At 43.5% G+C, this 23,470-nt stretch overlaps 1 long non-coding RNA gene across 1 annotated transcript; it reads left to right on the forward strand.

Moving 5' to 3' along the window:
- Positions 1-396: 396 nt before the first annotated feature.
- On the forward strand, positions 397-19,527 carry LOC111731976. Its single transcript, XR_002777385.1, has 2 exons — positions 397-899; positions 1,125-19,527. It is a non-coding gene; the product is annotated as an uncharacterized LOC111731976 (long non-coding RNA).
- Positions 19,528-23,470: the final 3,943 nt, after the last annotated feature.

Below are 23,470 nucleotides of genomic sequence, written 5' to 3' on the forward strand. Positions count from 1 at the left end.
TGTCAGTCTTTGTGAATGAATGATGTACACGCACTAGGAAAACTATGCTGCTACCGGGAGGGGGCCGGATCGGGTGACCAACCCTTCAAGAATGCGTGGAGAATCAGGGGGACTTTCCCGAGGTGGTTGGGGAGCCTCTGCACGCAGCCTACTCTCTCGGGGTTCTGGGCACCCTTGCCCTGGGCCCTGGGCCCGCAGGCTGGGCGCCCCGCTCCACTGTTGCTCCTTGGCGGCGCGAGGAGAGCGGGCGCGAGCGACCCGCAGCTCCGCCCACCTTCCTTTCGCTTTGGGCGGCCGCTAGCGATTGGCCGCAAGTCCTTGCCCGCCCCCCCCGGGTCGCCCCGCCCCTGACGCCCCGCCCGCACTCCCCCCTGCGGAGATCCTGGGGCCGGTGGGGGGGCGGGGGGGCGGAGGGGCGCGCAGACCCAGCGCCGGGCTCCGCGCAGCGAGAAACGCCCTAAAGAGGAGGGAAGAGCGCGCGCGGGCGGGAGCGCAGGCGAGCGGCTCCGGGGAGCGGGGACGAGCGGAGGCAGCCGGCGGCCGAGAGAAGGGAGCGGGTGCGGGCGAGCAGGGAGCGGCGCGGCGCAGGCGAGCCTGGGACCCGGAGCGCGCGCACTTTCCTGCAAAGTGCCAACTTCCCGGGAGAGTGCCGGGCGCACCTTCTGGGCTCGGGGCAAAGTCAGCGGGAATTTGAGATTTTAGGGAAGAGAGTCGGATTGCCCCCGTCCCCTTTCCCCTGTTACGAATCCCCATTAAAAAGAAAACAAGAATAACAGCAAACTTCCTATCATCCTGTCCGTCCCCCACTTCTGGCACCATGAAGGCAGCCGTCGATCTCAAACCGACTCTCACCATCATCAAGACGGAAAAAGTGGATCTGGAGCTTTTCCCCTCCCCGGGTGAGTGGTGACTGCCGAGGCGCGCACCCCAGCTTTCTGCTGGGGTCTCCTCCGCTTCTCCCCCTTCTCGCTATTTCCTTCCAGGCAGTTCTCTGCCTGAGCGGGGCGATGCTGGTGGCAACTGGAGACAGGCAGAGAAGATGAGGACTGTTGGTGGCCTGAGACCTTTGTGTGGCGGGTGGAATATATTTTTACAGCTGTGTTTTTGTGAGGAGTGGGAAAAAGATTATAGAATGTCCAGGGCCCCCATTCCTGCTTCTTTATTTCTCCAAAAGAGCAAGAAACCTCTGGCGTCATTCCTTAGCGCTGTGGGGATGGACACCGCAGCAGAGGACATCATTCCCCTGACCCTACATCCCCTAGAATTGGAGATGGATGGAGGGCCGTGGATAGTAAGAGCCAAACGATGCCTAACTGGTGGGCTTTCAAGAACATTTTCTAATGTCTTGGCTTCTTGAGCTCCTCTGTCACATGTCCTTTTGCTTTCTAGCTCCTCTTTTCTGGGTTGAGGACAAGGAGATGGGAGGAGAACTGAAATAAATGATCATCTTAACTTCAGGAAACACCCCAATTCTATTCATGCAGATTACTCACTTTATCCATCTTTCTAATCTGCTCTGAATTTGTCCTCTGGTACTAAAGATGTGTTAGAAGCAGGGAAACATCCCAACACCAAATGTGACTTTGGGTCTTTGGTTGGTAGTGTCATCCTCCTCTTTGATTTGAGGAAGAAAGGGATAGGAAAGAAATTTTGTCTTAGGCACACTTTTGGTGTTAAGTAGTTTAATGGAGTCTGATTCTTCAGAATTTTTGAAATAAATGCAGATTAAGAAGAGATGCTTTCTTTTAGCATAGGGAACTGCCAGCTCTCCTTAAAAGTTAATGATTTTGGAGATAAAGGTATGTAAAGAGATACAGAGAGAAAATGATGCTTTCTGGAAAATAATTGCTTTAACATGCTGCTGTGTTGTATCTGATTTTCAGTGTTAAGCTGCTGTTCCCTGTGGCTAACACTTCTTTGCCTCTGCCATAATTAGTCGCTTATTTTAACTCTTTCTAAATCTGCTTAAACTTTCAACACAAGCCAAGCCGATGTTTTGTCATTTGGAGGTCTTTCAGAAATATTAATGAAGACATGGTCATGTCCTCTTCTTTTAGACCCCCTAATATTCAACCTTAGTATTGGTCCCTGGGAAGTGTACAAAGAAGTCTAAGCCTGTTTGTTGTCATAAGGATGAGGATGGATAGTCAGAGCAATGTGTAGATACACTAGATTCATAGAGACATTTCAGGCACTTAGAACTACAATTCAAGAATGATGTCGCTCCAACTGTTGCATTTGGGTGTTTAAGGCAGCCAGAATAAATTCCGTTAGTCACAACTGATTCAAACCATATATACAAGAAATGAAAGGATAGTTCCCAGCAGAGATATAAACTCAACTAATAGGTCTTTTCCTTCAGAATGGCTTGTTTATGTGTGCGTTCATAGAGAAGAGACAGATTGGGTCATCTGGGAAATATCGTATAGATATGTCAGTCCACACACCTACAATGGATCCTGTGTGCTAGGAATGAAAAAGAGTCCCTGGCAACACATGTTTTAGATCACAGTAAACAGCAGAAGCAATTTTTTTTTGGGGGGGAGGAGGTAATTAAATGTTAAATATTGGAGATTTTATGTATATTATACTGTTATTTTGGTTATTGATAAAAAGAAACCCTGGGCATGTCACTGCCCTTAGCTTTTCCATCCATAAAATGGGTTGAGTGAGGCCTATTGCTACAGCCACACCAGTTATAAGTGCTTTTATATACCTCTCTTTATAAAACAAAGTTTACAAGGCACTGATCATGTGTTTTGTAAGCAGCCTTCAATAAGATAAAATTTCAACTGGTAAAAGAAAGTGGGCAGTCTTCTGCCATTCATTGTAATGAGATTTGATTTCTGGCATTATCTTGGGGAAAATAAAGGGAGAAAGTTAAAAATATACAGAATATAATAACTAAGTTTTAGTTAATTTTTCTGGGTGTTTAGTAGCATATATGTGAATATCATACCTATACCTCAGAGAGGAAAGAGGGAAATAGAGGCACAGAGAAGGTAAGTCACTTGCCTAAGAATATTTAGTGGCCAGGGACTGAAGTAAAATGAATCCCTGTTTCTAACTTCTCAGTGTACGCTACCTTGAGTAAGACTGCAAGTTACCTTTGAAAAGCTCAGTGAAAAAACTTCAGTTGCGACTTAAACTTGCAGGTGCAAGTATGGAAAAAACATTGGCCAGGCTGCCTGCTTTTGTTGTGGGAGAAGACACTTGCTAAGTGGGGATTTGCCTTGCCCATCCGACCATACAGGACATGTGTTTAAAGTTTAACTTCTCGTAGCATGGCTTTGTGTCCACAGCTGTGACTTAAATATTTGTCAGAGTGATTCTTTGTGTTGTTTAGTTTCTTATGTGTGGAGACAACTAGTTTGGGATCTGAAATAATAAAACTAGGTCCCCCTCCTGTTCCCGCATTATGTGAGAGCCAAAGAGAGACAGAGGGGAGGTGGGATGTAGAAACAGGAGCCCTGGATTATTTGCATGTCTTTGTGAATTGGACCTGATCAAGAACCTTTATTCTAGATAGAGACCTCACAGGATTTTTGACATCTTTAAGTACCAAATTAACATATACATAGTTTGAAATAACATTGGAATTGAATTTTTCTTGTAAGTGTAAAGTGGGATATACCATGTTGATTACAATACGCAGACTGCAGGGTTCTCAGATCTTAAATGGGCTAAAACAAACAAAGCTATTGAGTGTCCATGGAGTTCCCTCCCTGTGTGGAGCTTGCTTCAAAGGGGTGGAGGCTGGGTGCCAAAGCAAATACATTCCCAAGCCGCTTAATTTTTCCTCTCCTTCCCACTCCACCTTCCTGGTGAGGTGAGCATAATGCCCAAAGAAGAACAAGACTTCTAATTGTGGATGTTAGCTCTTTTACAAGAATGAAAAGGTTAGCCCCACTCCCATCCCAGCAGAGTATGCCCATCCATCGGCATCTGTATTGCCCTTAGAGAGAGGAAAAAGCTTCTTTTCTCTCCCCAGAACCTTTTGTCAATCTTTGTGTCTTCATCAATGTGGATAAGAAAGGAGGGTAGAGCTGTCCAGGCTATTAGGATCGCTCATTCACTGCGCTCACAGACCCTCATGGACCATGCTCCATTAGTGGCGAAATTGCCTAGCGGTTCAGAGTCGGGACTCCAGAGCCAGACTGTCTGGGTTTGAATCCCAGCCCTGCCACTTGCTAACTGCGTAACTTTGGACAAATTACTTAATGTCTCTGTGCTCAAGTCTTGCATCTATAAAATAACTGTAGTATAATAATCGTTCAACCTCATAAGTCGATAGGAGAATAAATCTATTAATGTGTGAAAAATCTTTAAACTGTACTTGACCCATAATGCATTCTATTTAATAGTTAACTGAAAAACAAGTCAACAAAAATGGAATTTTCAGGGGCCCTTGTAATGTTTAATAGGGGCTGCCACTGTATTATGCTCCTCTTTACTTATGAGAAGATTAAGTTAAAGATGACTTTTTCACCTGCTTAGTGGAGATCTCATGTGAATGAAGCTCCATTCTGTGTTCCAGAGAGCGAACACTGAGATGGATAACTTTCCGAGTGTTAGAGTATCTTGAGGTGTCCCAGCAGTCAGAGCTAAAGGCACAGGGGTCAGTTAGTTACTTTGGGTCATGGAGGTTGTCAGTGCTACTTCAGAGCAAAAAAGGCTACCAAGAAGACTAAGAGCCAGGGGGGATAGTTACATAGTTGATGGAAAAGTAGAGTGCTTCAATTATGCAGAGTTGAGAAATGCATCATGTCCAGTTATAAAGTATCTCACATTTTATTTATTTATTTGGTTGGCAGAGCTTGCATTCCTGGCATTTTTGGTTGGTTTGTATTGCTGAGTTTTTTTTTTTTTTTTTTTTTGGGTCCGTGTAACTTTTTTTCTTCCTTAAAGAGACCAGACCACCCTGTAGGAGATCACCTCTCTCTACGAGACAAACCAGTGGTGGTCAGCCTCCCAGAGTCCAGCTTGCTCTGGACTACATCAGAATCTCTACAAACCCAGAGCTGGTTAGTGTAGGTCAGGATTTTTCAGGAAAGTAAGGATCCCTATTTCTAAGAGTACAGATAACTCTACTAAGTCTTCATCGACAGCATAATAAGACACCTCTGGTTTATGGAAGGAGTGACCCAAGGCTGTGGTGGCATTCCATGAGTTTTCATTGAAGGTAGATTCTTGCATTCATCAGTGATAGGGGTCTGCTCGAAACATATATAGAACCTGCATTATGTACTTGTCACTTTCACATAAAATAGTGCTGTTACACTCCATACTAACTCTGGGGCGGTGGCAGATCTTATTTTATCTAATTTTCAGATGGGGAAAATGATATTCAGAGAGATGCATAATTTGCCCGAGGCCACAATGTTAAGAAATTACAAACTGATGAGCTGTTTCAGGCATTTTATGCTTAAAGTAAAAGCACTGTTATTCATAGAAACTCTGGTAATTAAAAGAGCTACATACGAGAAGGCCATGATGGTTGGTGCTTTTGGGGTTGAAGAGGTGCAGGGGCTCCCAGCCACCCTGCACAACTCCTCTGAGCTTAGAGAAAAGGCACGTTCATGCGCTCAGTCTCCAGGCCTGGCAGTCAGGTGTGCTGCTTTAGGAAGATGCTGGAATGTGAGGGCAATGTTTGCTTCAGATCACCAAGCAGAGAACCAGGGTTCTTGTTTTTTCTAGTGTCTTCCAAATGTACTTCACTCTCTTACAGGTGGGGAGGTGATTGTGTTCACTTCCAAGGTCACAACCTTCCCGGAGCCTCTTGATTCTGCTTGTTTTACCTTTTTCACCATGGACACTGCTCTGAATATCATCTCACGATCTGGGTGACGAGAGACACAGATTAGCAATGCGTTCATTTTCTTAAAATAGTTGCAGTTTGATTTTCCTGCCCGTACAAAGGTCAGAGGTACCTACATTTGCTATTTTCTGTCTACACAGAAAATGGTTTTTGTTTTTTTTTTTCTTTCTCTGCCTAAAATTTAGTATTTTCTACTTCATTTCTTAGGTCAGGGCACATTGTTGTTTTGGTACCAGTGGGAAGGTAAACCCATGATTCTACCTGCAGACCTGCCTGCCTTCCACAGCCCATGGCTAATAGATAAGCAAACAGATGCCCTGGCTACTTGTCTGAGGGTAAGGGGTTAGTTCCTGTATCACTGCCTGGTGGGGACCATTTTCTTCGAATAATTAACATCCTTGAGCCCACACAATCATCACAGAGAGGAATTTGTATATTAACAATACAGTCACCATGTTTTTATTTGGCTGCTCCAGAATGAAATGTTGACCCCATTCCTTTGCTTAGACAGAATCTCTGATGGGATTTGTCTTTATGTTTGCGGTATGCTAGTTTTTCCTTTTGCTTAGAAATGTTAAGCTATTCTTAACTCAGGGTTAGGAATGCCAAGAAAATTCACAAGTCTATCATCTTGTCATGTGTCTATAGCTACTTTTTGCTTTTTTCAATTGGGTAAAAGATCTTTTTTCATAGTGTCAGTAGATGTTTGTCAAATTACACAAACAGGCTATTCCTACTTGGCTCCTTTTCTGAAGCCCTGTGAGTATCTGTGTAGGCTTTTTCTTTTAATTGTGTAGTTTATAGTCTCCATGCAGATACAGAAAGAAATTAGTCTGTAGTGTAGGTTTCAGAGATCCAATTTCATTGGCAAGGAGCCATGCTTACAAACTCAAAATATTGCTGTTCAAGCCATAAATATTTATTGATTATTTGGACAACGCCATTATATTTCCCAGGTGCTTTCCAGTTTCTGCTGCTTGGGTCCAAGCCTGTCACTAGAAATGTGGCTTGTTAGTGCTCCAACCACTTTTTTCAATTGTCCTTTTTTGTAGCACTTATTTCTGAGTCTGAAAATGGGAAAATACTGGCCCAGATTGTGCTTTAAGACCCAAAGTAGCATTGGAAAGTTTTAGGCTATTGGATATCAGTTCTTGATGGTGTATGTAGATTGGGAGAATATATAATTTACCATCTAAACTGTGACACTTTTGAGAGTGTAATGGATGCTATTACTAGTTTCACCAGAACAATAGATATAAATTGGGACTCTCCCAGCAAATAAGGAAGGGTCAAGTACTTAGCCACTAAATTTAAATGATAATATTCTTTATAATATCTTCTCTCAATTGCTAGTCTTAGTATTTAGACCATCCAAAGTAAGCTACAAGGACCCGATTAAGAGTTCTAAGCAATTCAAGTGCAGTGCGGTTTCCACCAAGCGTGGGTTACATTTTTAAATGTGTTTTTGATGCATAATATAATATTTCTCAGTACTTGAGAAACAACTAAAAATCAACCTCAAACAAGTTTACTACAAGCATCTGAAACATCTTGGTAGCTTTGGGTAGCTATGCTAAGCTGTTGATTTTTGCTTTGCAAAGTTCTGCAGAGGAACTGTAAACTTTCCACATGTGTGTATGTGTGTGTGTGTGTGTGTGTGTGTGTGTGAGAAAATGAGTTTTCGAGTAGGTGGGAAATGTCATCATTACACAAGTGAAAACAATAAAAGTTTTTGTTTTATTTTAATGTTTATCCAAGATGAGAAGTTTTATGATTGGAATCAAACAGGGGAAAAAATGTTTTTTTTTTTTTGGTATCATTAAAGTGGGTAAAACTAAAAGGAAGAAAACACGCCGCCAATTCTTTAGGAGGGAAGGAAGAGAATGGTGGATTCAATTGCAACATAGCTTTTGGCTAAAAAAGAAGAGAAAGAAAAAAGAATGATACCAGGAAAAAAGTAAGAAAGTATAAATGAACTAATGAAAGGAAAAAAGAAAATCATGAAAAAATGGAATGAAAGAATTTAAATGATATTTTATGGGCTTTTGGAAAAATCCTCCTGTGGGTCAATCATTACACTTGGGTAGGGGTTCCAGTCTCAGGTGGCCAGGTGGGTCTTCTTGGATCTATTGTTCCCACTTTTTGTATAATCATTTCTGAGTACTCTTAATCCCTCATGGGTGGGTGACTGGTCAAGAGAACTCACACAATATATTCCCTGTGCTCCAGGTGCGTCCATGGCTAAAAGTACAGGAGGATTGTTTTAATTTATGGAAATTGCATGCATCGATGATTATTTATATTTTCTATGCTTGTTGGGTCCTTTCTTCCAGCGGTTCTAGGCTAGAATAATTCCATGGGTCAGCTTCAGGGAGAATTTGGATATTTCAGAAGCATGTGAAAGAGTCGTAAGAACAGGGATAGAATTATTTTAGATGTAGAGAACAGCACGGGAAGAATGCTGAAAGTCTGGAGTGAAAGAAAGGCTTACATAAATATGAAGAAAAACACCTTGACTGTAGGAAGGGAAGAGAGAAGGGAGTGTGAGGCCAAGACCTATGTGAGAGCGTTTGGAATCTCAATGAATTTTGCCTTTGAAAGTAGGGAGAGTTTTAAAGACAGGGCAATGTTATTATTATTATTATTATTACTATTTTTAAAAGAGCAGTGTTATTAAAGAGGCTTATGAAAGAAGTGATTTTTTTTATAGCATTACTTTACCTCCTACTCATACTGTTAGTTGTTAAAACCTCTGTATCAGTTTATCAGACTAAGCATTAAACCTCAGAGATGATGACAGAATCAATCAGCTACATATTTTCAATATACAAATGGAAAATAAAGAATCTAGGTCAGTCAAGGGAAGTCCTACACCTGGTGTGTTATTGAAATATTTAGGAACTTCTGCTCTCAATTAATGACATTTTTGTGCATTTACAGTTTTGTGCTTGGGTAATTCATTACTTATCACTCATGTTTAAAATCAAGATGTGTTATTGAGTCTGATTTTAAAATACCCTTCAGAAAATGCATCATAGGAGATTTTCAGTGGGACAGTTTCTATGTGTGACTTATCATACTTCTACTATTTATACATTTTTCCTGTTTGCTATTCTTTGCCTAATATTTAAGTTAATTTTATACAGTCTGTATAGGTTGTTTTCTCTCATTGAAATACCAGTTGAATGCATGGGATGTAATGAGAATTCATGAATCATAAGGGGAGTCCTATCAGCGTAGTAGAAATAAACATTGTGTACATAATATATAGCGTGACCACTCTGGGTGGGGGGCCGTCACTGGCTGGAAGCCTGGATTCTAGCCCTGGCTTTGCAACTGTTCATTGCGTGACCTTGGGAAAAGCATTTCATTTTTCTGGACCTCACATTCCTCATTGGTCAATAAATTAACTGGAGAAGATGGCCTAAGATTTCTTGGAACACTAACATTTTGTGACTATAGGTAACATTAAAAATAATTAAATTTCCCAGAGAGCATAGACTGTCATTCAGGAGGTAGGCAAAATGGTGATGTTTTTCTCCTCATCTCTAAATTCTGTTAATTAGTATTCAATAATTGGGGGAATTTGGGATATATCTGTGAAGATTACCTTTCACAGAGAGGGATGTTAAACTTTGTTACTGGCCTCTTACGGTTGCAGAAACTGGATACATTGTCTCAGGGGTGACACTGGATCAGGAGTCATACCTTCCTTTTGGTCTCCCTCCATGAAACAGCTTCCTTTTTCCATAAGCCTTTGCTACAGTTGCAGCGGAAAGCAGCTCCAGTGTGGGGTCTGATCTGGAGGAAGGAGATGGGGGTTAGGGGTCCGTGAGGTGAAGCAGCCAGCCCCAGCTGCATCCTCAGGGCTGAGCATGTGGTCTGAACAGTGAGCTTATTTCATCTAAGCTGCCTCTACTCAATGTACTGCTCTGTACATAAACAGTCCCCTCCTGCAGCAGGAATGCATTCTCCTGAAAGCCATCTCAGTGCCTCTTCCTGACGTACCCAGTGAATCAAGGTCCTTGCCTCCTGTTTGTGCAGAGGGAAGGTCCCAGGCCGGCTTGCCTCTGGCTGCTCACAGAATGGTGTCTGCTCAGCAGCTAGTGATCCTGTAGTAGGTGCAGGCTGCCCATGGAGTCAGGTACAGACAAGATACTCTTGCCTTGGTTTCCCCAGGCATCCAGGAAACTACAAATGTAAAGTGGGATGTAGTAAGCTTTTCAAAGGCTGCTCTTGCAACAGTGGGAAAGTGTCATCGCCTGCACACATTTGTTATCTGAAAATCATTTTCTCAATGTTAATTCTACATTTTGAGAAAGGTCTATCACAGTTACCCATTTCTTTCAGAAGCAGGGACCAAAGATTAGCATGCCAATTTTGGAGAAAAACAAGAAAAACTGCCGTTAATAATAGAGTTTATCTCCTGGTACTTTTGTAGGCATATCTCATCTCCGCTCATCTTTACATTTTTTTTTCTTATATATGTGGGTTCTAACATATTAATATGTTAACTTATTGAGGTGTCAAGAACCTCATTATTTTACCCTCATCCCTAACAGCTAAGTATTATTCCCATTTCACAGATGAGGAAACTGAGAGGTTAAACAGCTTGTCCAAGGTCAGATGGCTGGTGAATGGAGGAGTTAAGATTCAAGCCCAGCTGTAGCTAATTCTGAGGTTTCCTTTCTGCTGCCTTCATAATTCTCAGAAATATTTGGATGTTTTTGAATTTGGGCAAATACTAAGGTCCGTTGGTGCTAATTGTTAACCAGTTTGCTTAATACTTGGTTATAATCTGGTAGCATTTTACAGTTTGACATGTGACTGTGCCACATCGAGCCTCATGCTAGTCCTTTGAGTTGTCAACTTTTTACAGACAGGGAAACTGCAGAGAAGCGATGCTAAGTGTCTTTCCTGAGGTTAGGTGGTAAGCGGCAGAGTTAGAACACGAAGCTGGGTTTCTCCAAACCCCCAGACATTTCCATTCAGCCACCCACATTTTAAATAGTTCTTTAATTTGTTGAGTACATGGTATATTAACTTTAATAATAATAATAATAATAATAACAATAATAATAAAGGATTAGCTTAAGATCCGAAGTGTCAACAAGGCACCCTCCTCTCTTTTGATAGAGATTTCTTCTGCATACTTTACATGTAGTTCATTCCATAGACAGTTGTTGAGCTTTGAGTGGATTGCACTATGATGTAGGATCTGGAAAATTTTTCACAGCTTTCCATGATGCCAAGCCACCAGCCAAACTTTAAGTAAGATGGCAAGTTAGTTCCTTCTCAAGAAGTAAAAAAAAAAAAGAAAAAAAACCCCAAAAAACGAATTGCTTCACAGGTCACTAGACAAATATGCAATTTCCCTCTGGGGTAGATTGACCTTGGACTTTGAGAAATACATTTTTGTTTAATCTAAAGAGTTTTGAAAAGGATTCCTGTGTAACCTCTCTTTTCCTATGTTGAAATATATGGCACATGGCTTTGTGTCTTCTGGGCCTCAGTTTACCTTTTTAAGCTAATGAGGTCCACTTTAATGACTAGCTGGACTTTCAGGTAGCTGGGGGAGCACATCAGGAGAAAAAACACCCCAAAACCTTTGGCTCTCATACTGCATGTCATGGCAAAAAAATTGTGCCAAAGAGTCGTATAAGGATTAATGGCATCTTAGATGAGCAAGTTTTTTCCCATTAGTTTCTCTTTGGGGAAGGGGCATTTGCTGTGGCACCAGGTACATGCACTTGGAGTTTATAAAGTTAGTTTAGATTATCCCCCTAATACAATGTCTTGCTCCTTAGCAATAAATATAAGTCCCCTCCCCCCTTGTTTTGGTGATTCTAGAAGCCAGAGCATTCCAAGGCCATCCAGGTTGTTACACTGAGATGTGTCCCCTTGACATGTTGCTGTTTCCTTGGGAGCGGATATAATCCTAAGTAGCCAGCAGTCCTTTTGGGGGACCCTCTGGATTTTTGGGGAAGAAGAGGTGAGATTGGGAAGTAGAGGGTGGTACACCTGATTGCCGCAAAAATGGAGATAATAGTTTTAAGTCTGGCATTTTTGAATCTGGGCACTAACTTTAATTCTTGCCAGGAAAATTTAGGCTTGTAAAACAATTTTTAGCATAGCTGCAAATGTGCCTCCTTTTCAAACTGGGATTCAGGGCTCTGGCTTCGTGCTTTCCACTTGTGACTCATTTTGGTGAGGCCTCTGGAGTCCTTGGTCCTATCTTTTCCTTAGTTTGAACATTTTCTGTGCTGACAGCTGTGCAGGTCCACCTCTAGGAGATCATCCTTTTACCTTTTATTGCCTGAGTGAAAATCAGGATAGCTGAGTCTGTTTTTACCTTGAGCTGCTAGATTATATCCATATCTCTGCATTACTTTTGTATTCTTCTGGAAGAAGGGTGCTCCTAGAGAGCGAGCTGCCTTTCATTGGGAGAGAGTGGGAGAGTTAATGCATTCATGTTTAGAAAGTAATCTGGAGTCAATTGGTGATGCCAGGAGTATTATTGAATTAGTGAGAGATATGAGATAGAGCGATGGTTCTGAGTACATGTGAACTCTCTAAGGGTGAATCATGTGCGTGTGTACAGGAAATGCATCCTTGATTTCACATAAGATCAAGAGTTCAATCCTACACCTTTCTTGCCTCTTAATGGGAACCAAAGGTTCTTCAAAATTGCGGGTGCTTGTTTTTGGTCTCTATATATCTCTGTGTTCAGCTGTGAGAAGTGAAAGACGTGAAACTCTTATTTATGGAGTACCTACTATTTGCCAGGCATTTGCAAGGTGCTTTACACAAATGATCACATCCTTCAAACAACTCTATGAGACTGGTGTTTTAATCCCCATTTTAATCCCCATAAGAAATCCTCTCTTGGAAAGGCTCAAATAATTTTCCCAAGGCCATAGAGCTTTCAAGTCACAAATTTGAACTTAGATCATTCTAATTACAAAGTCCTGCAAACTTAGAATCTGGAGAAAAGACTTGGTGACATTCTCATCAGAGGCCTTGATTCTTGGAACATTCTGTGTGGTGTGCTCTTTTAGGCTTCTCATTATTATCAGGGTAAAGAAGAAAACATCAGTATATCTATAAATATCTACCATTGAGATGTGTAACAGAGAGAAAGCCAAAAAAAAAAAAAAAAAGTTCACATAATTTCCACTGTGCATTTTTAAGTTCAAAATAGACAAATGAAAAGTGGCTAACTAAATTTACTAATGTTGTATACAGTATTGGAGCTTTGGCCCCCATATTCCAGATTGGGAAATCAAGGAATGAAGTAGGAGCTCCACCCAAGTTTGAGAATTCTCCAGGGAGGGGATATTCAGAGATACAAGTCTGGGCCTTGAGGCCACTTGATGCAACAAGAATGTTTATAGAAAAATAAACACATACAGGGAATGAATCAATGTCTAGGAGGCAAACCTGGAGTTCACCTCTGATTCGATTGGAGACTTTCTGTAAAAAAAGCATTTGTTTCTCATGTGTTTATTTCTTTATTTCTGGACACTCTGAAGGGGCCTCTCTTAGAGGAACTTCTTCGCTTTTCCATGCCCTAACCCATGCTGTGCTGGATGGGCCGGTGGGAGAAATTTGAAATTCCATGACGTCTGCAGTGTCTCCAAAGGACATTGGACGTGGAACAAACAGAACAGCGACTTCATTTTTGTAGTGAAATTGGGCCTGGTGACTTGCTGCTTGATTCACAGGATTTGATCAGCTGTGCTGCTCATAGGCATGCTGCATACGGCCAGCGAGGAGCAGGGATGAGTCCAGTCTTTAGTGATCTCCAACTACCTTGCTTTGTAAGAAGAGAATATTTTTAGTGGTTTCTTGGGCAAACCAATTCTGAAAAATTAATCTTTGAATTTCTAAAAGCTGGTGCAAGATAACACAATAGCTTCGCTCATACAAACCAGTCACAAATCTATTTGTGATTCTTCTCAAACATTCCCGTGTTAATGGAGCTTAAATGCAATTCACATTTCTTTTTGTAATTGGAACTTGGTTCTTGTATTTGTCTGGTGGATTTGTTTAGGCTGCAAGTTTCTTACCATACTCTTAAAATATAGGTAAGATGAGATCTCTCAGTCGAAGGGAAGGAATTTACATCGAGGTTGCTCCATAGAAAGTAAACTTTGTTCCTGAATTACAGAACTTCTCATTCATTGTGTTGGTTATACGATATGCCTCACTGCAGGAACCCTGGTGTCCTGGAAAAAGTAGGGTCTGGAGGTGAGATAGCCCTGAGTTTGAATTCAGGATTTCTGCTTGCTAATTTGTCCTTACCTAAAGTATTTATCTTCCCTAAGCCTCCTTTTCCTATCCTTACAATGGAGATCGTAAAGAGCTTGTAGGGCTGTTGTAAAGATTTGAGATAATTTCTGTAAAATACTTTTTTGCTGCCACAGGGTCTTGATAAATGGTATTTTATCATTATCTTGTGGGCACCGTATTTTGTACAAACATTCATTGCTGACGGGGCTGTTATTATTTCAGTGGTTGTTAAAACTGTGGTTACTGTTAACCTGGTTACAGAAAATTTTCCACTTGACACCCCCATAACCAAGTGGGCCAGAGGAGGCCCTGTGGCCAGCACAATAATTTCTTCCTCTCACGCACTTACCAAACCTGAGTTAGAGCTTAGGTCCCATTTCCAGGTCTAAAGCATTGCCCTTGCCGTGTCAACGAGGCCTTTTATTGGAATTGTCCTTATCAGGATATTATAGTACTATAATTGCTGAACTTCTCTTCTCTTTGCCCGGAATTCTTTCCTCTCAGGGAGTAACCTGGGCATCTGAGGTTTAGGAGGAAAACTCTACTATCTGTTAATATAGCAAGCCAGAGTGGAACTTGCATTTTCTCAGTTGTCATTTCCTAAGCCAGGCTGCCTTCCATGGCAGTGTGCTGTGGAAGGCCAGGTCAGTAAATTCATTTGGCAACCTCCTGAAGATAATTAGTCTTGGGATTCGAAAAAGCTCACTGTTCTTTCTTTCTTCTGCACACCCCTGTCCCTTCTGTCCCCCAGCCAAGGCTTATGAGTCCTTCCCAGTTCTAGCAGACTTTCCCTAGAGTGCTTTGCAACTGAAGATGTCTGTAGAAACTGCACCTCTGGAGAATGCCAGTTACTAATCTCAATGGTCGATTTGCAGCCAGAATCTGGCACCTAGAAAAAGGGGATCCTGTGTCTTTAAACAACTGTGCGCCAGTGTGTGTAAATGTGCTTGCTAATCCGGTGACTAATTCAGTATATTATAAAGCAGCAATGAGCTGGCTGCCAAGGCAGGGCTGTATCCCAACTGGAGTGGTGTGTAAGGCTCAGAGAAGAATTTCTTGAATTCTGCCACACCACTTGTCTCTGGAATGGCCTCGAAATTTCATCTGTTTGTTCCCCGAACCAGAGTCAACGCTTGCCTTCTCCTGGTTCCCGTCTCCGCCTCCCCCCGGCTCTTTCCTCCACTCTCCCGCCCTCCATTCCTTGGGTCAGTTTATTTACTCATCTGAGGGTGGAGCCGCACTCAATCTGAGTCAGGGCCCAGGAGCCAATCAGAACTGCTCCGGGGCATTCCAGGGGACAGAACTCATAACCCCTCTTGGAAAAAAATTTTCCAAAAGATCCCTTTTGGTCACAGTGTTGTGACTGCACCTTTCTCCGTTCATGTCCAGTGAGCCTGGCCAGGTGTTTGCCAGGAACCCTGTTCTGTCTGCCCTTCCTTTGTCTCCCCCATCAGGAGCTGAGAGAGAAACCTCTGGAAAGAGCAGTTCTGGTGGAGACTTCTTTCTCCTGAAAGCCTTAAATATAGATATATAAAAATGCAAATGTCACTATAAATGAGTGCTTGGGCAGCCTCTGCTGGGGATATCTTTGAGCGAGAAGAATTTGAAGTATTCTGCTCATCTCCTGGAGTCTGCGGACCCTCTGCACAGTCTCCATATCCGTGGCCCCTGGAGTTGTAGATACCAGGCCTGGAAATGGACCAGCCTCTCTCACAGTCACCAGTGAGTGAACTGTCTGCTGTATCACAGGGCTTCCCTGTAGCAGGCAAAGGTTCCATCCTCTCCCAGTCTTCCCTGTCACTGGTGCCATCCATCTGCCTTTGGAGCGCCCCCTGACACCTGACCCCTCCTCTCCCTCACCCGCTGCACTGAGGATACCAGCCGGCTCTCCCCTACCCCTGGCGCTGGAATCCAGCCACACCACTCAGACTCCGTCGCAGAGCCTTCGGTCTCATCAGCATGGTGCTTGCTAATCACGAGGTGTGAGCGTGCGGCTATTGTCTGTGCGCTTTGATTCCTCCACTGAAAGGAAACTCCAAGTGAAGGATCCGCGTCTCCCCATCGCCGAGGTAGTCCCATCGCTTGGCGCGTAGCAGGTGGCTCACTAGCTCTTTTTTTTTTTTTTTAATTTATTGTTTTTATTGAGGTATGATTCACATAACATAACATTCACCATTTTAAAATGTCCATTTCAGTGGTTTAGTACATTCTCACAGTTGTGCAGCCATCACTGATATCCAATGTCAGTACATTTTCGTCATCGCCAGAAGAAACCCCACACCCATTCGCAGTCAGTAGCTCTTTTTAACTAAAGGAATGGCGGTGGGTGAGGCTGTCCATCAGGGGACATGTGGAAAAGTGGACCCATGTTTCTAATGAGAACCCCCAGCCTTCGCCTGGTGCCCCAGGCACGTGCCCGAGGGAGCTCCCTGCATCTCCCCAGTCTCTGAGGAGCTTTTCCATCCCTCTCTCTGACGGGTTCAGCTCTGCTTTATTCTGGTAGCTCACTTGGTTAGGCGCCACTGTGTAGTGAGCTACTGTACGTCTGGGCAGAGATAATGAGTGCTTTCACCAGCTGCATGCAGACTCTTCAGTCCGGAGCTTGGGGCTGTGGTGGCTGCAATTTCCTAATGGCTTCCTGATGAGGCAGAGCTATTTATTAGGGCGGATGAGGGCTGTACATCCCCGTCTCTCTCTTTCCCAACTGATGCCGGCAGGCGGAGGGACAGTGGCTTCTGCTCGCCACCCCCACCCCCCCTTTTGCATTGATCACTTTTTCTCTGCTTTCTACCCATTGGCCTGTCGCACCCATTAATCTGGAGATTGGGTCTGCCTGGCGACTTCTCAGGCTCTTGAGTTTGCCACTGAGCCAGCGTAGGCGACACTCTGGGTGTTTGGGGCCATTAGGGGAGGCCCATTTTGAAAGGAGAGAAAAGATACTCTGCAGAGGCTAAAAGAGATCGTAGCTAGCTCTATCTTTACGCAAACTCTCGGCTCCCTGCATTCTAAATACATTTGCACTTGAACTGGGGCTGCTTGTATTGCTTCAGGAGTTGGCCTTTTTGAGTTGGACATATGGCCTCATTAATTAGATGCATCAGGTTCAACTTCCAGGCCACTGCCACTGATTTTATGTTCTGGCTTTGTCAGTGGGGTTTACCCTGTCCCCTCAACCCTGTCACTGTGTCTCCATTGCCCTATCTGCAGTACCAGCAGGACTGGAATGGTAGTTATAGAACCTTTTAATGACATGATGGTGATCTGTTCTCTTTTCAGTGCTTCTCAGATGAAGGTCAGTGGATCGCTGAAATTTGCTGCCGCCTTCACTCTTTCTGGGTGGATAGGAGAGGACCCTCAAAATTTAGAGCTGTTAAATAGTGGTGTCATGCAATTGAAGTTGGGTATTGAAGGTTGCTTGCTTTATAATCTGCTTTCCACTGGGATCTGCGCTCGAAGGAACCTCTTTTACAGTGGAGGCTGACCACCGTTTTTGAAAACTGATAACTTGGAATGAGAACAGATAACATCATGGGGCTGAAAATCCCAAGTCATGTTTGTTAGATCTTCGAATGTGTTATTCCTCTGTGGTTCTTACGAACTTGGGGAGGGGTAAAGTTTGTCCACAGTGATGATCCAGAGCTTGATAGCAGCGTAGATATGAAAAAGTAAACATCAGTGGTGTGGAGGAAAGAAAAAAACTGGAAAGAGCAGCATGAGGTAGCATAGAGGAGCAGAGACCAGGGAAAGTGTGAACACACAAGTGGAGTGCATAGGGTGGTGTTCCTGCTCAAGGCCATAAAAATGGCCAAAGTCAAAGTGACATAGGGGCCAAAATGACAGATTAGGTAGATCTAGACAAACCTGGGAGTAGCCTCAGATGATAGGTTTCGCGGTGAATACAATGGTTCAGGGAAAGTACCCATAATTCCTTTGCCCCCATCTCTGTGGGTCCTCAGTATCTCCTTAGCAGCTCAGGAAACTAGAACTGGGACTCTGAAATAATTACCTAAGGCCCTTAAAGCAATGAAATTCTTGACTCCTCATTAGGGACATGAGTTTGGATTTACTGAACTGAGTGAAGTTTTTATTCCATGAGTGTGGAGCATATAGAGCCTAATACTGTAAACTCCAGATGTTTCATGTTAGGGCAGTGCCATCGGTTTTTGGTGCATTTAGCTGGTGTGCAGGCAGTTTTGAAGGCTGTGATAGGTGCAGAGAAGGGCTGACTCAGGCACTTGCCAAACACACTCTGGGTGGGAAGTTTTGCATCTTCTCTGATGTCAGCCTCGCTTCAGGGTGGCAGTGTGTGTCTCTGCCTTCTCCTTACTCTTGCCATGTGCCTCCCACGTGGCTCTCTTGAATTACACTGGGATGATTCACCAGGGCCCTTGGAGAAGAAGGGAGTACTTAGCCTGTTGGGAGCAGGGGATGGGGGAGAAGTCAGGGAAGCAGTGTTTCAGTGACGTACTGGACCAGGTGAGGTGGCCCATGGCCCTGCTTGCATCTTTATAGTTTGCTATATTTTAGGTGGTCAAAAAGGTCTCAGTTTCCACCATCTGCTCAGAGCAAAAGATGTACAGGAGTGTTTGCTCGTCATAGCGTTGTTCATGTTATCTCAGTTACGCTGGTAATTCAAATTTATTAGACCACCCTACAGATGGCGTGAACCCTGAACATCTTGGGTCCTGCGCTTCTGAAGTCAGTGAAGAAAATGTGGGAGTGAGGAAGGAACACAGTACATCACTTTAACCTTTGTTGGATGCATTGGCCTTAGCCGTGTCCAGCACATTCCTGCTCTGTGCTTCAGCTTTTAAATTATAAAACATTTACGTGCTTGTCTCTACTTCCCTCTGAATGTGGTGACATTACTTGGGACATTATCAGCGAAACATCCTAAGCTAGCTACATGAAAAGGAGGAAAATGATCTTATATAGATTTATTTCTACCTACTTACTGTTGGTTTTCCAAGAGCAAAGAGGGAAGGTGATGTCAGTTATGTGTAGGCAGGTGTGGAAAGCTGAAGTTACTCTTCAGGGATGTCTGTTGCAAGCCCTGAATTTCTTGCCTTTGGGAGATTTCTGCTTTGTACTTCAGGTGGTAAGGTTGGACTGCATTCACGGGGTACAGTTGCTGACTCCATTGGTTGTCCATTATTACCGAAGGCCATTGGTGGAAACTCACAATGAAAGCATACAGCAGGACGACTGCCTGCAGGGCTCACTCCTGTGTCCTTATGCTTTCATCCCTGGTCCAGACTCTATTCATTTTCACTTTGGTGTCTGTCACAGGCTTCTGTGACCACTGCTGGCCCTCTGGGAGGTTTAAGAACATAAGTAACACAGTAGGGAAGGATTGAAATCGATTGTCATTACGAAGTTATGTTAGAGCAAAAGATGACATTTCCAAAAAAAAAAAAGTGGAGGAATGATCCAAAAGAGCCGAGATAAAGGGGAGGTAGAGATCTTCCCTGAGACATGAGGCCTATCGAATGGTACATTTCAGCTCTTCGGCCTCTTTATGCTGGCTCCAAAGAAGTGAGGAGGGAACTTTCCCATGGAAAAGCTCTTTTATAGTTTCCCTAAACATGTGTAATCAATAGTCCCGTTAGGACTGTTGTTTCAGAGACCATAGAGTTGACCTTCATCTACTGGTTAGTTTTCCCTGACAGCCCCACTTGCCTTTGACCTCTGTAGACAGAGGCCTTAATTGCATTGGGCTGAGCCGAGCAGCGATTACAGTTCTGACCCACCCCTTCTCAGTGGTGGCTGTATTTTAGCAGTAGGCAAGCAAACTTCTTCACTTGGCTAAAGAGATCCTTTATGCTAAGAAGAAACTATGCGAGCAAAAAAGGAGCCTGTTCTTAAGCAGGCAACATTCTTGGTGACTTCATCTTCCTCCCAGCTCGAGTCCATTTAGAGCCGTGCATACAGGGCAGACTTCCAGTTCCTCCTGTCTGGGACCAACAGTGGCAGTTATAAATAGACCAAGACTTTGTCTGTGGCCATTGTTTTCTAACTGCCCATTGTTTCTGGAAGCAAAGTGGCTATAGCACTTGAGCGTTAGGCAGTCTCTCTCTCATTCTCGGCCTCCTCCCCCTTCCCACTCAGTCTCTCTTTCTCTCGTGCACAAATCAGCATCTCAGCTCCACCATTTCTCTCAGCTGCCTTCGCATTTGCCTGGAACTTAGTGAGAAACTCGAGGGGCAAATGGGCTTCACAATGGGTAGATCGACTGACTCCAGTGAAGCTTTCGTCCGAGACTTTTCATGATATATTTGTGGTCAAGATGGGGATATGTGGATCCAATGACAGTAAAGTCAGGAGGATTTGTAACTCATTGAGCAACTATACCCAAAGGGTCTTGGTTAATATGTCACTGTCAGAATGATGCATGGCCCCTGGTGTTATGTTATGGGGCTCAGAACTTGGTCATTGCCTTTTCAACATTTTTGTCAGGGGCTCAGATTAGAGAAGGATGCCGAAAGCATAGTTAGTAAATTGCAGATGGTGCGAAGCTAATTGGATGAGGACAGATTCATGATAGAAAAAAAATCTTTACACGTGGAAACATGGATCAAAACAAGGTGAAACTTAATATGGGTGAGTATAAAGCTCTGCTTGAGGTTAATAAGATTCGGTCAGCAGGTATAAACCGGCTCAGGGTCAGTTCCTGTGAAGGTCTGGAGTACACTGTGAATGCCTTTATAGAGTGGCTGTTAGAAAAGTCAGTGTTGGTCTGCACCACCAGAAGTGCATGGAGCACGATGACAATCTTGGTGTTGCCATTACGGCCCTGGGAAGCATGGGGTTTACCTGCGAATGCTCGGGAGGCTCTCTTTAGGAACAGTGGCTTACAGGAATGCTCCCAGGTGTGGGTTGGGGGAGGGGGCGGGATGGCCCAAACCATGCCATCATGAATGCTTAAAGGAACCAACGAATTTTAAAACCTGGACGGAAATGATGACAAAGGGATGAGTAAAGTTGAAAAGCTGGTAGGTGAAGAAAGATTAAACTTGCACCATACAGCTTCAACCAATAGAACTAGGGCAATGAATATAACTCATAAGAAGGTAGATTTTAACTCAATGTGTGTCATCATTTTAAAATAGTTATTGCAGTGCACAAGTGAAGTTCAGAAGTAGAGAGCGACTGAATATGTTAAGTGAGGAGTTGCACTCTGCGGGCCTTTTGGGGAAATATGGCGGTTGTGTGCCATGTCCCGCCCTACCTCTGCTTGTCATTACCCATTAGCAGATAGTCCTTTGTGGATTTGGAAAACTTCGGTGGATTATGTCTATAGAGCGTATCGCTGCAGTGCCTGCGGTTGGCATGTTGAGAAGATTTGTCCCCATACGGGAAAACGGAGTTATATATTCTTATTTATCGTTGTGGTTTCCCTGGGTTGAAAACAGACAGTTGCACTGTGCAAATGTGTGTGAGTATGCTTTTTCCTTCTCAGCCCAGATTTATTTATTAAAAGAAAAACACATCTGCATAAAAAAGCCTTAGAACACAGGAAGAATGTCCACTTTGTTTTTCTTTCTGTAGCACCAAGACATGTGGGGTTTCAGCTTCCTCTGAGGGGTTTTTGAAGACTGGCTTTCATCTTAAACAAGGCTTTTTCCCATTGGAAAAAGCAGGTTTTTTTTTTTTTTTTGGTTTAAAAATGTATTTATATAATGTATAAATAAATAAGAAAGTCGAGAGAGAATTTCCTTTCAAAATTTATGGAAAAATGCTGCTTTCTGAACACCATTAATTGGGAGTAGGTTGCTGGCTCTTCCCAGCCTATGTCCACTCTGCCATCTGTCCCTTTATGCTGGTTTAAAATTTTCCAGTGTTCATTTTCTCTGCTTTCTCCTTTCTTTCCCCCACTGTTTCCTGCTCTTCCTGCTCTGCCATCCTTCCTTTGTCCTCACCACCAGTCCTTGCCACTTTCTCCTCTCTGAGGTCCCCTTGGCTAGCCCCTGCAGACCCTGCCCCTCTCCCCTCAACTCCCTTTCTCTCTCTCAGTCCCTGTTCCTTCTGCTTTTCCTGGGTAGCCTTCAGCGACTGGAGCCTCCACTGGAAGATGGCTGTCTCTGTGTTTGTTTTCTGTGTGGGAGGGAGAGGCAGGCCTTGAGAAAACAGTTCAAAAGTGCAGAAAAACGTTACCTCTTCCAGCCTAAATAAATGGTCGCCACTCCATTTGTTTGCCCAGATTTTCCCTTTGCCCTTGAAGAAAACCCCTCATCCTCCACCTTGACTAGCCTAGCCTGCCTGGAGACCCTCCGGAGCCCCCTTTACACCCGTCTTGCTCCCACACTAAGTGCTTAGTGGGCCCTGACTTGACCGGTCCTGAATGTGACGCGTGGTAGAGCTCTAAGCTCTGGTGTCAAAGCTGCTGTCAGCAGAGAGTCCCTGGAATTGAGCTGCTTCTCTTCTCCAGAAAGAACTTTCTGTGTAATGAAAATGATGGAGAAAATGAAATCGTCTGTGTCCATCGTTTCTGCTCCTCTGCTTTTAACTCTAGTAATAGGTATGTGTAGGAAACACCTGGTTTTAGTGTCTGAGGATCTGGGTTGATCATCTTAATTAAATCACTGAAGTAAACTTCATGAACCTTAATATCCTCACCTCTGTGATGGAGATAATACTAAAAACCTGATTGTTTTCAGTATCGTATTTAGAATTCAGGAGAAAGCATTTTTCTAAAATATAGAATTCTATTCAGATAGCAGTACTGAAAATCGTAGGGGGGAATCCAGTGAAATGAAAATAAATTGGTTAACCCAATAACCCGCATCTCCAGGATCTCAGAGAATGAGGCATCAAAGGCTGACATGTAACTAGCAGCAGTGGGCGCTGGGATAATAGCAAGATGTAGGAGGACAGATATTTTCCATGTTCTTCTTGAGTGGGGTTATCCTGTGACACATTGGTACCAAAAGCATTTGACCCCGTGGAGAGTGTTTTAGTTGAAGGCAGGGCAGGAGCTCGCCCTCACTCGGAGCTGGATGATCTGGGAAGGACAAGTTGGATGCACTGTGGCTCTCTGCCAAGCTGTGGTGGAAAGAGCCAAATCCACGCTTTCTTCCTGATTAATCTGGAGGCTGTGGCGCTGTGTTTTCGTCACACTCTTCTGGGACACTCAGGATTTGTAACATGCCTGGGGTGGTGGGAGTCGACTGTAATCATCTAGGCAGCAATGATTTCGAAAGATAGGAAGCACTCTGTAAACGGCTTTGAATGATCATTGAAGAACTTTTTTCTTTAAAGGGCTCTGTTGAGGTGGGCTTTGTATGCATGAATCCTAATCTCAACAGTTAAAAGTCTTTTAAGTTGTGAGGATTTATTCATTTAAGGGCACATAAGTGACCA

The sequence above is a fragment of the Pteropus vampyrus genome, unplaced genomic scaffold (genome assembly GCF_000151845.1).
Source record: "Pteropus vampyrus isolate Shadow unplaced genomic scaffold, Pvam_2.0 Scaffold416, whole genome shotgun sequence".
In the NCBI taxonomy this organism is placed as follows: domain Eukaryota; kingdom Metazoa; phylum Chordata; class Mammalia; order Chiroptera; family Pteropodidae; genus Pteropus; species Pteropus vampyrus.